Raw genomic sequence first — 15,170 nt, 5'->3', positions numbered from 1 at the left:
CAATCGACTATATGCTCCCCCAAACAGCCTTGTTAGTGAACCCCAGCATAGGTCAGCCTTTAGGTCATGCTTATATGCATCATATTGAGACCTAGCGGGATCCACTTGGTCCTTTGTAGGAAACTCACCTCTAAAGCATTCCTACGTGCTAAATGTTGCATCTTTGAGGGTAACAGAGTCATTTGACGAACTGTTTTGGCCAAAAGCATGTTCTAGAATTAAAGGAAGTGTGTAGATAAGGAAAAGTTTGAAAAAAAAAATAAAGGAGAAAAATAGAAAAGGTGAATCGAAAAAAAAGAGAGTTTCATAGTTTTAAGTGTTTTTATAGCTTTTGTTCTTCACAATCTAAAAATTCAAAAAAAGATCTTTACCTTTTGCACTCATTTCTCAAAAAACAAAAATATCAAAAAGATTTTTTCTTTGTCTCGTTTAGCATGCATTCACAATTCAAAAACTTCAAAAAGATTTTTCATTCATAGGAGTTTTTATAAAAGAAAAATGCAAAAAAAAAATAAAAATTGTAGGAGTTTTGTACATTTCACGAAAATATCAAAAAGATTTTTCTTTCATAGTTGTTGGTGTTTATGTGAAGTGTCAAATTGAAAACTCAAAAATATTTTATTGATGTTTTGCATCTTATATTTCTGCTCGTGTCTCTCAAGTTAGGGTGTTGGTTATTTAATCCTAAATTGTCCAATTTGGACGAACTACGCACCCCTGATTCTTCTCTCTCGGGAGTGAGATACGTAGGCATCCTATTGTGGGTTCGGGGATCTTATTTAAAAAATTTAAAAAGATTTTATTTACTCTTTATTTAGAGTAGGTGTTTCACATATGCCTCGAAAAGAAAACTACAAAAAGATTTTCCTTAGTAGTCGTAGGTTTCATTTTTGGTTGATTTTATTTCAAAAATCCAAAAGATTTACCTCATTCTGCATTTAGAGTCGGTGTTTCATATACATCTTTAAAGAAAACTACAAAAAGATTTTTCTTTAATAGGTTTAAATTTCATTTTGTATGAAACTCAAAATTGAAAACCCAAAAAGATTTTCTTTGGTAATTATAGATTTCATTATGTATAAGGATTTAAACTTGAAAAATACAAAAAAAAAATTGTCAATTCTTTTGGCAATTTGTTATTTTCTTTTCTCTTTGAAGTTTCAAGAAAACGAATGAAAAAAAAGTTTAATCAGCCATTTTGGCAAGACTTCATGAACTACGCACACCTGATTCTCCTCTCCCAGGAGTGAGATACATAGGCGCCCTTCTTGAGTTCGGTGATCTTTTCAAAAATAAAAAGTTTGCTATCTCTTGTCCAGTTAGGTTGAGGTGGTTGGCTTGTGGCATTGTGGCATTATAGTTGGTTCTCTACATCACACTAAATCCAAGGAAAGGTTAGTTGTGTCCAACAAGGATATAGTGAGTAACATCATGGATCAAACAAAGAGTCAGGAAAATAAAAGTTTAAAGCATGAAATTATGAGTTTAAGGCAACAAATGATGAAAATGTATCGAATTTAGGAAAGTGGATTGCCTCCTCCTCCATTCCCCCTTATTGACCCTGAAAATACCTTGAGTTTTCTATCACAATTGCAAAGCCAGTTTCCTACTATTGTTGATGCTCTACAACATGCCTCAGAATCCATTCCAAGCCAAAAGTGTCCTAATGCTTCCATCACTCATTTTCTAGCCTTTCAGTATAAGCCTACCACATTGACAGCACCATATACTACCTGTGGTTTTCTTGCTTAACCTTCTATTGAGGCTTCCACTTTGGCAATCAATCTAATGGTTGTGGTTCCCCAGGCCGCTAGTAACTACATGTTCAATACTCTTGATGGTCATTGCTATATTTTTTAGCCTACATCAATGTTAATTGGACCACTAAAATTTCTTAACAAGAAGCCTAGGGATAATTTTACACCAATTGGGGAGTCGTATGCCAGTTTATTCTAGAAATTGAGAGAGTTGGGCATGATCCCTCCTCTCCTTGGGTATACTCCTGACCCGCATTCAAGAAATTTTGATCCTCATATACAATATACATATCATTCTGATGTTCAGGGTCACAGTATTAAGGATTGTCGTGCTTTGAAAAGAGAAATCGAAAGGATGATTCAAGAAAAATTGATTGTGGTGCAAAACATTGACACCTCAACTATCCCACAAAGTTCTTCGCCAGCACATGGTATTGCACAATATGTGGAAAACAATGAGTTAAGCATGGGGACCCATAACTTATTTGTTGAAAGGAATGTGTCTGATCGTGGTGAAAGCTCTAGTCATGTTGATATGCAAACCAGTTGGCTAAAATATCAGGCTGAGCAATTGAGAAGTCACCCCTCTCCCTCTTAGGAAGAGGTCTGGTAGTTTGTTTTGTTTTATTTTCTGTTATCCGAATTATTTCAGGGTTGTAGTTTGGGATTTATCTTGTTTTGTCCATTTGTCGTTATGTTCAAACCCTTCTATCTTTAATTTTATTTAAATAGAGTGTCCCTTTTTCCTTTGTGTTTTAAATATGTGTTTTTTTGTTTTCTTTCCACATTACATTTTATGTTGACTCTAGTGATATGACATGCTAACGAAATTTTCAGCCAGATCATAAAATCTAGTTTAAGCATGAACTTTGAATCAGAGGGCTAAAGTTAGAAAAATATTTGAGAAAATAGGTAGAGTGCTGAGACATTTGATGACAAGTTGAAACCTTTTCTGAAAATTAAGGCATTTATTTTGAGAATTACATGAATAAATTGGTCATCAATTGAAAGAGATGTCTCAATTTGGTCAAGTAGTGGATGTGTGATCCTTCATCAAAAGGAACAGAAAATCAGCTCCACGAAAGCATGTTTCATTCGATATGAGGAATGTACAACAAAAGTGGAGTATGCTAAAGAAGTAGCGTCGCACAAGATCAGTTAAAGTTAGTGCTGTAAAAAGTCTCACAAATGATCTTCATCTTTCACTTTCTCATTACATGCTATGTACTAGCATCTTTAAGGATTGATATGACGAAGACATTTCATTCAGCTATCCAAATACTGTGTCATCCTTTGTTTACCCCATTTGAGCTTTAGTGTTATTTTCTTCCATACCTCTCTTTTGAAATCAAGATAGAGTAAGCAAAGCTCAAAAGAAAAGTGTCGAGCGAAACAATAGAGTCAAAAAAATTTCAAAAAAAAAAAGAGAGAAGAAAAAGAAGAAGAAAATAGTCCAAAAAGAATGTAAAGAGAAAAGTGTCAAGAAAAATAGAGTCAGAAAAATCCAAAGAGAAAAGAGTGTCAATAAAAGAAAAAAGAATCAAAAGTCTAAATCATGCAAAATAAGCTGCCAGAACTACGCATGACCTGATTCTCCTCTCTCGAGGGTGAGATACGTAGGCTGTCCTACCCTGGGCTCGGTTCAACCAAATAAATAATTTAGAATTACCCAGTCAAAAAAAACTGGGGCATGAGTTAATCCTCATTGTTTGAGTCGATTCTGAAAGTTGTAAGTCCCACCCAATAAACAATTCAGAATCATCCACTTCAAGTGTCGTTTGAGCCCCATGCCATCCTTTCTTTCTAACCCTATCCAAAAGCCAAGTTACAACCAAAGAAATACCTTCAAATCAATCTTTGAGAATGTTAATACTAAGCATGCAATGGATGTGATGACGCATTTTGGTAACTACTTGTCTTCCTTAGTATAAGGAATCAGGAGAGAAATAAAAATGAGAGAGTCTTATTAGTGAAAACCCTCACGAGCGCCGTAAGACGATAGTAAGCAGAGAGAAATAAAAATGAGAGAGTCTTATCAGTGAAAACCTTCAAGGGCACCGTAAGATGATGGTAAGATAAGAGAGATAAAAATAAGAGAGTCTTATCAATGAAAACCCTCACGAGCACCGTAAGACGATGGTAATCTGAGGGAGATAACAATGAGAGAGTCTTATCGGTGAAAACTCACACGGGCACTGTAAGACGACGGTGAGTTGAGACAAATAAAAATAAGAGAGTTTCATTGGTGAAAAGCCCTCATGGACACCATAGGGCAATATTGAGCTGAAAAAAAAATGAGAGAGGCTTGTTGGCAAAAACCTTTCAAGGGGCCACTAGCCGAATGAGGTCTTAAATGCAATTTGCCTAAGGAAGCAACTCAATTTCGAGGTCATTAACTCAACAACAATTGGTACAAAGTTTTGGATATAAAGATCAGGCAGTTTAATTCGATATGTATGTCATAATCATTAGAGTTGACAGTCATTTTCAGATAAACTTTTCTTTCATCTTTTTCAACAGGGACATTCACTATCATTTCTTTATTCTCTTTAGTTATATTTTTATTTCGTTGAGTTAGTTATCCAAATAAAACAAAAATTATTGTCATTTTTCTCTTGTATTTGAGTCAAGTCCATGTCAAAACAAGTGAGAAAAGATTTCAAAATTGGCTACCAGCTTCTTCAATTGCACAAAGCAAGACAAAGGGCCAGCACATGAAAGAAACAAGATTGCAAGAAAGAACAAAGCATGCAGAAAGTTTTGTCAATAGATAAGTCTGGGAACTCATGGAAATACCAAGGTTCAAAGGGTTTATCTGAGGAGCATGGCAAAGCAGAGATACTGATTTTGTTTCAGAATCATTGCCATGATAAAGCAGGGGCAAGTGCCAGCAATCTGAAACAAAATAAAGGGAATGAACACTAGAACAGGGCTCAGGAAAGACAAGTCCTACAAACCACCACTAAGTTTGTAACTGACAAATTTTCTTTGTTGAAACAGGGGCAAATTCTCTTCACTTAATTCAACTACCATTGGAAATGCACATCCAGGGACTTTACTTTCTATTCAAGACCCTCCTGAAAAATGGGATTTACTTTATGTTCAAGACCCTCCTGAAAAATGGGATTTACTTTATGTTCAGGACCCTCCTGAAAAATAGAAATTTAATTTATGTTCAGGACCCACCTGAAAAATAGGACTTTACTTTTTGTTCAGGACTCTCCTAAAAAATGGGATTTTACTTTCTGTTCAGGACCCTCCTAGAAAATGGGATTTTACTTTATGTTCAGGACCCTCCTGAAAAATAAAAATTACTTTCTGTTCAGGGCCCTCCTGGAAAATGGGACTTTACTTTTTGTTCAGGACCCTCTTGAAAAATGAGATTTACTTTATGTTCAGAAGAGAAATGAGATTTTACTTTATGTTCAGGACCCTTCTGAAAAATGGAAATTTACTTTCTATTCAGGACCCTCCTGAAAAATGAGATTTTATTTTCTGTTCAGGACCTTCCTGAAAAAAGGGATTTTACTTTATGTTCAGGACCTTCCTGAAAAATGAGATTTTAATTTATATTCAGGACCCTCCTGGAAAATGAGATTTTACTTCATGTTCAGGACCCTCCTGAAAAATAGGATTTTACTTCATGTTTAGGACCCTCCTGGAAAATGAGATTTTACTTTATGTTCAGGACCCTCCTGGAAAATGGAATTTTACTTTATGCTCAGGACCCTCCTGAAAAATGGGATTTTACTTTTTATTCAGGACCCTCCTGAAAAATGAGATTTACTTTCTGTTCAGGACCCTCCTGAAAAATGGGAATTTACCTTCTGTTCAGGACCTTCCTGGAGAATGGGACATTACTTTCAGAAAAAATGAAATCTTTCTTTATCATAATATTTGTTTCGGATAGTTTTTATTCTAGTTTTGATTTTGATTTCAGGAGCCTGCCTGGATAACAGGGTAAGGAAATTACAAGTCAGGAGCCCGCCTGAAGAACAGGGTGATGACATTGTAAGTCAGGAACCCGCCTGAAGAACAGGGTGATGAAATGGCAAGTCAGGAGCCTACCTGAAGAATAGGGTGATGAAATTGAAAGTTAAGTAACAAGGTTAAGAGATTAAAAGTCAAGCAACAAGGTCAAGAAGTTGAAAGTCAAACAACAAGATCAAGAAGTTGAAAGTCAAACAACAGGGTGAAGAAATTGAAAGCCATGCAACAAGCTGAAGAAATGGAAAGTCAGGAGCCCTCCTGAAGAATAGGGTGATGAAACTCAAGTCAAAAAGAAGTTTTCTAGATAGTATTTTGTAATTTCATTTATGTTTTAACTGGTAATTTTCATTTCTGATGTAATAACAGAGCCGCAGAATGGAACCTCGATGGAACCTCACTCGACTCTCTAACTCGGTATAGTCCACTTCCTTCCAATCCTTTGAGACACTGTCACTTGATTCCTTCATAACTTGGGTGGGTAGGATGGCTTAAGTCTGAACTTGATTGTTTTTCTTCTTTCTGTTTTTTTCTTTGAATAATGGTCGGGACAAAATTCTGTCTTGCTGTCTACTTCTTTGTCTGAAAACACTTCGTGTTTACATTCAAAGGGGGCATGATGTAGACACCTAATTTTGTCCCTCCCCGATATCATTTTTCCCCATTTTTACTTTATCCTATCGTGTACCCTCACCCATGTAATTATACCCCACAAAATGACAAAAATAACAACACCTAGCTAATTTTATCTCATCCTAACAACCTACCCAATAAAAATAAACCATCTCAACACCCTCTACCTTATCCTAACCACCCTACCTAACCCCCTTCCATTTCTTCTCCTCAAAGAAAGACAATACAACAAAAGAGGAGGGCCCTACAGTAACAAAAGACACATCAGTCATCTATACCAAATAATCCATCCATATATACATGAAAATACAGAAAAAAGGGGTCGATCATCATCATTTTCCATAAAAGAACAAACGGAGTATCATCTTCTTCGTTTTTCCAAGGAAGAAGCTCCATTTTTGGTTTCATTTTTTTGATTCATCAAGAACAATACACCCTTCATTCATCATCTTCTCCATAGATATATTCACACACAGTTGACAAAAAAGGGGACACACATAATTTATAGGGAGAAAGGACCAAAATATGGACTCCATTTTTTTGTCCATTCGAGCTCAACGGAAACAAACCTCTTCCCCACTCGATACACACATACTACATAGTAAAGGAGGGAAAGGAAAGTTAAAAGAGAGTGAATTGAGAGAAGATAAATAGAGAGAGGGATGGCAGGAAAATGACATGAGAGATAGATATCGGGGTGTCAGGAGAAGGAGAAATTGAGATAGATCGGAGAAAGAGAGAGTGAAAATAAGGAGAGAGAGAGAGAGAACTGGTGGTGGTAGACTGTTTCGGTAATTTGCCATTGGAAAAAGTGTCATTTCTGCTCAAAATTTGATTTGATTTTTCTAGTTCTATTCCTTCTGAGCTCGTCAGAGTTTGTCAGCTCCATCCAATTTCGGGTAACGCTGAAACGAATGACCCAACTCGTAAATCCCTAAATTTCTCCATTTTTTCTGGTGGTTTCTTGGCTAACCTAGCCAGAAAACACTAAAAGACATCAAAATCAGCCTTTCTCGTTGATATTTGCGACTATTCGAGTTCATCGGAGCTTCGAGCATGTAGTTTTCTTGGTTTTCTTATGATTCTCATTTTTTTGGGGCTCACTGTTCTTCGTGGTTTCGAGGATTCGAATTGGATTTTGAAGACTATCATGTTGGAGTTGGATCATTGTTGAGATTGTGGTATTCTTCAAGCCTTCGGGACGGCTCTTATTTCATTTCTTAAATCAATCAAAATCTTTTGAGGTCCAATTCTACTCTTTTTCTCTTTCATTTCATTGTTTACTATATTTGATGTGTTGGATTGAATATCGTGTGTTGATTTGATCCCTGTTGGTGATGAATGTCTGTTTGATTTTATTCTTGGTTGGTCCCTTGATTATGGCTTGTATGGTGAAATGGTCTCTCGTTTGATAAATCAAATTTGTTGTTTGGGGCGCGAATTAAAAAATTACTAAAATGAATTAGGATTAATTTTGATTTATTGTTGTTTTGATTCATGGACGCTGTCGATCGTGATAGTGCCATGATAGGTCGAGTTGGGTAGGCAAACAGTAGGCTCGGGTAGGCAAATTTAGATTTGGTGAATTGTTAGAGTGTTTGGAATATTTGTTGGATATTTTTTCTAGTTTATCGCATGAAATTGAAATTATATTCATTTATCGGGGAATTACCTGAAGGAATTGTATTTATTCACCGGGGGATGCCTCGACATACTATGTATGCAAAGGCGGTTCATGATCAAGGCCCGAGGCATCGGGTAAGGCATTGATGCTTAGTCTAGGATTAGTTTAGAATAGGATTTTTATTTCGGCATCTTTTATTTTTATTTTTGGTACTGTATAATTCGGACTGGACTATATTTTGGTTTGAATTTTTGTTTGATTTGTTTGTTTGCTTGTTTTTGTGTGTTTATGTGGTTTATACACTCTTAGTGTCGAATTAGCCGATATAATCCACCGAGCGATCATGGTTAAACCATGGGACCGAGGGGTGCCTAACACCTTCCCCTCGGTCAACAGAATTCCTTAGCTGGAATCTCTTTTCTCATACTAGTCAGTTATAAAGTCAAAACCATTTTGAAAAGGATTTTTCGAAGGTGACTTGGCACACCGGATTATGCCAAGTGGTGATTCTGAATGAAAAATTTAAATAAAAGTTCTTTTCAAAATAAATTCCTATTTTTGTCACTTTAATAATAAAAATCCTTTCGAACCTTAAAATCGAATCTTTTCCGGAGTTGAAAAAAGGGGTGTGACAAATTATATATATGGTTGCGTCAACCCTAATCTGGCAGGAGGATGTATTACCCTACGTTGGCTACATAGTTCTGTAACATAGGGACTACTACTAAGGGTCAAACTCTTTACTGGCAGAAAGGCCTCCATCCCTGGGTTTGCTCGATGCTGAATCCTACTCCCAACTGAATAGACACTGAACTGATCACTAGACTGTATTAGGCTTGACTGAACTATTACTAATTGTATTGACTGACTAAACTGGATTGAGATCACTGAGTTCTATAACTGACTGAGTACTACTATTCATGATATTACTGAGACTATTCTGTAGCTTCTATAATTCTAGTTGAAAACTAGACTTTCGAGTATTGAATACCCCCAGGACTAGATAGCATCAATAGTAAAACATGGCAAAATCTTGAAGGCATTACATTGGTTACTTGTCTACCATGCATTCATTTAGACATTTTGTCAAACATTTGAGAGGCATGAAGTTATACATGACTAGGACCACATGATAACATGTCATGAATTCACTACTCAATTTACATAGGCATTCTGTCAAACACTTGGGGAGCATAATTAACACGCATAGAAATCATCAAGATATAAACATCATGGCTACAACATTCAACTTGCAAATTCAAGGGTTTAACATGAGGATCACATGATTCTACATACTTTCTAATTAATTCACTTGAAACTTGTATGAGTCTTGATTTGAAAATCATACAACAATGCATACATGAACACAATCCAATTCAAACATGTAAATCATGAAATCAATAAACTTGTAGTTTTAAAAGGGTTCTTGAACTCCAAGGGTGGAAGGAAACCGAAGGATGAACACCTAACATACCTGAATGATGGAATTCGTGAAGATTATTGGGGATTTATTTGAACTTGATCTTGAGCTTGATTAACTAGAGTTTCTTTCTTGAGAGGATTTTGTGAATAAATAATGAATTTTGGCATTTAGGATATCAAAATTTGTGTTAAGGTTGAATAATGTATGGGGAATATGACCTATTTCCCCCCATAAACCCGAATAGAATTTGCTGGACAGGGTCCCCATCGCGTCGCGATCCCTACTTAGGTCAAGTAACCATTGCGACACGACCTCTGCTCAAGTCAAACAGCCTTCGTGACGCGACCTTGAGCCTGGGTCAACCAGCGCGGCCCTATCACAACCCCTTGCTGTTTTGGACATCCAAACTGACCCTTACGCTAGTCCAAAGAATCTAAAAATCACCTGAGATGACCTATATATGACCCTAGTCATGAATTAACTTGAAAATCGACATACTAAGGTCGAAAAGGTCGAAAACAAGATCCTCCAATTTCAAGGCTAAAAATGATTCTAAGTCTTGACACTTAGCTGAAATTTTCTAAGTTTGGGACCTCTTTTGGCATGCTGTATAGGACTGAAATGACTAGGATTTTATAGGATCTTACAATATCTCCCCCTTGGAAATATTCATCCTTGAATGAGGATGAATGAACTGAGAGTAACTGAGAAAATGTACCTACACATAGCTGAAGCATGACTGAATTCTGGAGATATGTGGCTGAACTATTTCATGAATGCATGAATGATATGAGAATGCTATGCAGCTGTAACTGAACATGGAATATAGTAAATCTAAGAAAGACTATTACCTTAGGCTGAGTCTGAGTTTGCAGAGAAAAGGTGAGGATGCTTGGTTTACATATCTGCTTCTGCTTCCCAAGTATCTCCCTCAGCTAACTGATTTCGCCAAAGAACTTTGACCAAAGAAACTTTTTTGTTCCTTAGTCTGCAAATCTGATGATCAATATTTTCGATTAGAATTTCCTCATAAGAGAGACTGCTCTAAATACCTACACTCTCTATAGGGACTACAACTGCTGGGTCACCAATGCACTTCTTTAGAAAGGAGACATGAAACACTGGGTGCACTGATGCTAAGTCTGAAGGCAACTCAAGTTCATAAGATACCTTACCGAAATGACTGAGAATCTTATAAGGACCAACATATCAGGGACTAAGCTTCCCCTTCTTGCCAAATATCTTCACTCTCTTCACAGGAGAGATCTTCAAATACATAAAGTCGTCAATCTCAAACTCGAGATCTTTTCTTCTCATATCTGCATAAGATTTATGTCGGCTCTTTGATGTCTAAGCCTTTCTCTGATCAACTGCATATTCTTTAAGGAATCAAACACTAAGTTAGACCCTACTACTGCGGCCTCACCTACTTCAAACCAACCAATCAGAGACCTACATCTCCTCCCATAAAGTGCCTCAAACGGAGCTATCTGAATACTAGAATAATAGTTGTTATTATACGCGAACTCAATCAAGGGTAAGTGGTCATCCCAACTGCCCTTAAAGTCAATAACACGCTCTCAACATATCTTCTAAGGTCTAAATGGTCCTTTCTACTTGACTATCTGTCTGAGGGTGAAAGGCTGTGCTGAGGTGAACTTGGGTACCAAGATCCTTTTGGAAGGCTTTTCGAAAATGAGAGGTGAACTACGTACCTCTATCTGAAATGATGGAAAATGGCTTACCTTGAAATCTAACCAACTCTCTAATATAGAGCTTGGCTTAGTTCTTGACTAAGTAAAAGGTATAAACTAGAAAGAAATAGGCTGATTTAGTCATCCTTTCCACGATGACCCAAATTGAATTATACCGACGATGAGTACAAGACAAACCCATCACAAAGTCCATGTTCACTTCCTCCCACTTCCAAGTAGGGATACAGAATTCCTGCATAGACCCACTAGGCATTTGGTGCTCAATCTTCACCTATTGGTATGTAGATTACTTAGCTACAAACTCTATAATGTTTCTCTTCATCCCACTCCATCAATAGATTTCCCGCAGGTCACGGTACATCTTTGTGGCCCCTGGATGAATTGAGTAATGCGCACCATGCACTTTTGCAAGAATCCACTGCCTCACGCCATCCACACATGGAACACATAATCTACCCTAGCAATGCAACACACCATCTCTCCCTTGGGAGAAAACTTCTACTTTCTGATCTCTGACTGATTCTTTCAGCTTAACTAAACTGGGATCTCTGTCTTGCTTTTATTTTACCTCAGAAACTAAAGATGATTTTGAACTGTTCGGCACCCAAACACTACTCTCAGCTGAATCAACCAAACAAACACCTAGCCTGGCAAGCTGATGAACTTCCTGAACTAACTTTTTCTTACCATCCTCAATGTGAGCAACCCTACCCATGGACAATCTACTGAGAGCATCTTCCACTACATTGGCCTTGCCCAGATGATAAAGAACACTCATGTCATAATCTTTTAACAACTCTAACCACCTTATCTGACATAGGTTCAAGTCTTTCTGAGAAAACACAATTGCAGGCTTTTGTGGTTTGTGAACACATCAACATACACCCCATATAAATAATGCCTCCAAATCTTTAAAGCAAACATAACAGCTACTAATTTAAGATCATGGATGGGATAATTCTTTTTATGAGACTTAAGCTGTCTAGAGGAATAGGCCACAACCTTACCCTTCTGCATCAAAACACACCCAAAATTACTTTGGAAGTATCACAATACACAACAAATCCATCTGAACCATCAGGCAAAGTCAAAATCGGGTTGTAGTGAGTTGAGTTTTCAACTCCTAAAAACTCCTCACAAAAATCTGATCACTGGAATTTAACTTGCTTCTGGGTCAGTCTGGACATGAGGGATACAATAGACAAATATCCTTTAACAAAACATTGGTAATAGCCAGTCAACCCTAAGAAATTCTTGATATCTGATGGAGAGATGGGTCTAGGCCAGTTTCTCACTACTTTGGTCTTTTGAGGATTAACTCCAATGCCATCACTGGAAACTATATGGCCAAGGAAAGATACTAACCTTAGCCAAAATTCACATTTACCAAATTTGAAAAATAACTGATGGGCTCTGAGGGTCTACAATACTATTCTGAGATGGTTTGCGTGATCATGTTCACTGCGGGAGTATACAAGAATGTCATCTATGAAGACTATAATGAACATGTCAAAGTACTGCTTGAACACTCTGTTCATCAAGTCCATGAAAGCTGTTGGGTCATTGGTAAGACCAAATGACATGACTAGAAATTTGAAGTGACCATACCGAGTTTTGAAAGCTATTTTTGGAATGTCACATTCTCTGACTCTGAGTTGATGATAGCCTGATATCAGATCAATCTTAGAAAAGTAACTGGCACCCTAACATTGGTCAAACAAGTCATCAATTCTGGGAAGTGGGTATTTGTTCTTGACTGTGACTTTGTTCAACTTATGGTAGTCAATACATATTCTGTGAGAACCATCTTTCTTTCACATAAATAGAACTAGTGCACCCTACGGGGAGACACTAGGCCTGATGAATCCCTTATCTAGGAGATCCTTCAAATGTTATTTTAGCTCTTTGAGTTCCGCTGGAGCAATTCTGTATGGAGGAATAGAGATGGGTTGAGTATCAGGAAGAAGGTCTATTCCAAAGTCAATTTCCCTTTCAGGAGCAATTTTGGGAAGATCTTTGGGAAATATATCTGGAAATTCACTTACTACTGGAAGTAACTCAAGATTAGGAGTCTCAAAACTAGAATCTTTAACTCGAAAGAGATGATAGACACACCCCTTGGATATCATTTTTCTCGCTCTAAGGTATGAAACAATCTGACCCCTAAGTGCTAAAGTACTACCCCTCCATTCTAGGATAGGTTCATTTAGGAACTAAAAATAGACAACTCTATTTCTGTAGTCAACTAAAGCATAGCATGAATGGATTCAATCCATGCCGAGAATGACGTCAAAATCTGTCATCTCTAACTCTACTAAGTCTGCTGAAGTGACTTTATAAGATACCATAATCAAAAAGTTCCTGTATACCCGCCGGGCTATGATAGACTTACCCACTGAGGTAGAGACTGAGAAGGACTCTGCTAGGATTTTGGGACTAACTTCAAAGTCAACAGTTATATAAGAAGTTACAAAGGATAAAGAAGCCCCTAGATCTAGCAAAGCATAAACATATAAATGGTAAGCTTGTAACATACCAGTGATCACATTAGGAGAAATTTCCTAATCCTTTAGGGACTGAAGTGCATAGAGCCTATTTGGGCATTACCCACTGGTGGCACTGGAAGTGGCACCCCGCTAAGACGGGAGGCCTAACGGATCTAGGAGACGATTATGCTGACTTTACAAACCCACTTGAGGACACTCTCAGACCCTATAGCCTGGGTTGCCATATCCAAAACATACATCACTGCCAGCTCTGTAGACACCCTGATGGTTTCTGCCATACTTCTGATAAAGAAAATTTGTTCGGGCACTGCTAACAATACTCTGAGATTTAGAGCCTAGCGCCCTATCCTTATTACCATTTCTAAATTTAGGCATCGGATAACTGGTTGAGGACGGAGCTGGAACTGAAGATTTTGTGTGGAATTGAGAATGATTACCACTCTCTGACTTAGGCTGAGTGAAGTTAAAGCTATCTGTTCTAGCCCTCTTGCTCTTCCCCTCTTTCTCCTTAGTATTCTGCTCTTCTATCTGTTAAGCATGGACCATCAACCTAGCTTAGTCCATATCCTTAATCAACGTTATGGTCCTACACTTCTTAAACACACTGTTAGACATACCAGACATAAACTTACTCATCTTAGATCTGGTATCATCTACCATATGAGAAGCATATCTAGCTAACTGAGTAAACTTGAGAGAATACTACTTCACTATTATGATGCCCTACTTTAGGTTAATAAACTCTAAAACCTTGACCTCAGTCAATTCCAACAAGAAAAACCTATCTAGAAATGCAGTAACAAACTCTTCCTATTCTATAGGCCTTGTATCTACGGCCCTATCTGCCTTCCACTACTTAAACCATGTATGAAATACATCTTGCAACTGATAGGCAACTAAATTAGCACTCTCACTAGTGGTTACCCCCATAATATCTATTACCTTCTGCACCATGTCAAGGAATTCCTGTGGATCCTCTTAAGACTTAGACCCTAAAAATAATGGAAGATTCATTCGGGTGAAGTCCCGAATTCTAGCTACAGCAGTATTGGCCACTGGGTTGGCCTGAACAATAGTTGGGCATTTATTTTGGGCTACCAGAGAATGAGCTAGAGTGGTAAAAGCTGCTCTAAATTCTGTGTGAGATACATGCTCATCCAGAGGATCTGCCTAAATGGGCGGAGGTGCTGGCTGGTTTCCAGTTCTTCTTCCATTAATCTTTTGAGAGGCATGTTCTGTAAATTGAAGGAAAAATTGGATTAGATAGAGAGTTTAACTTGAGCACATGCTCACTCTCACAATATGAACACTGAAAGAAGGAAAATTTTCCTAAAAATGCCTTATAGCCTCCTGTCCATAAGTGTGGCGCGCTACACACCCATCCACAAGGCTCTACTTGACGCGTCTTTCAGAATCCCTAGGACTATGTTGAACCTTAGGCTCTAATACCAAGATTGTAATGCCTCAAGTCTACACCCTGGACGCCATATGGTGCTTACGACCCCGCAGGATCACAAGCTAACC

The sequence above is a fragment of the Capsicum annuum genome, chromosome 12 (genome assembly GCF_002878395.1).
Source record: "Capsicum annuum cultivar UCD-10X-F1 chromosome 12, UCD10Xv1.1, whole genome shotgun sequence".
NCBI lineage: Eukaryota > Viridiplantae > Streptophyta > Magnoliopsida > Solanales > Solanaceae > Capsicum > Capsicum annuum.
Note: the sequence above shows the minus strand (reverse complement) of the source record.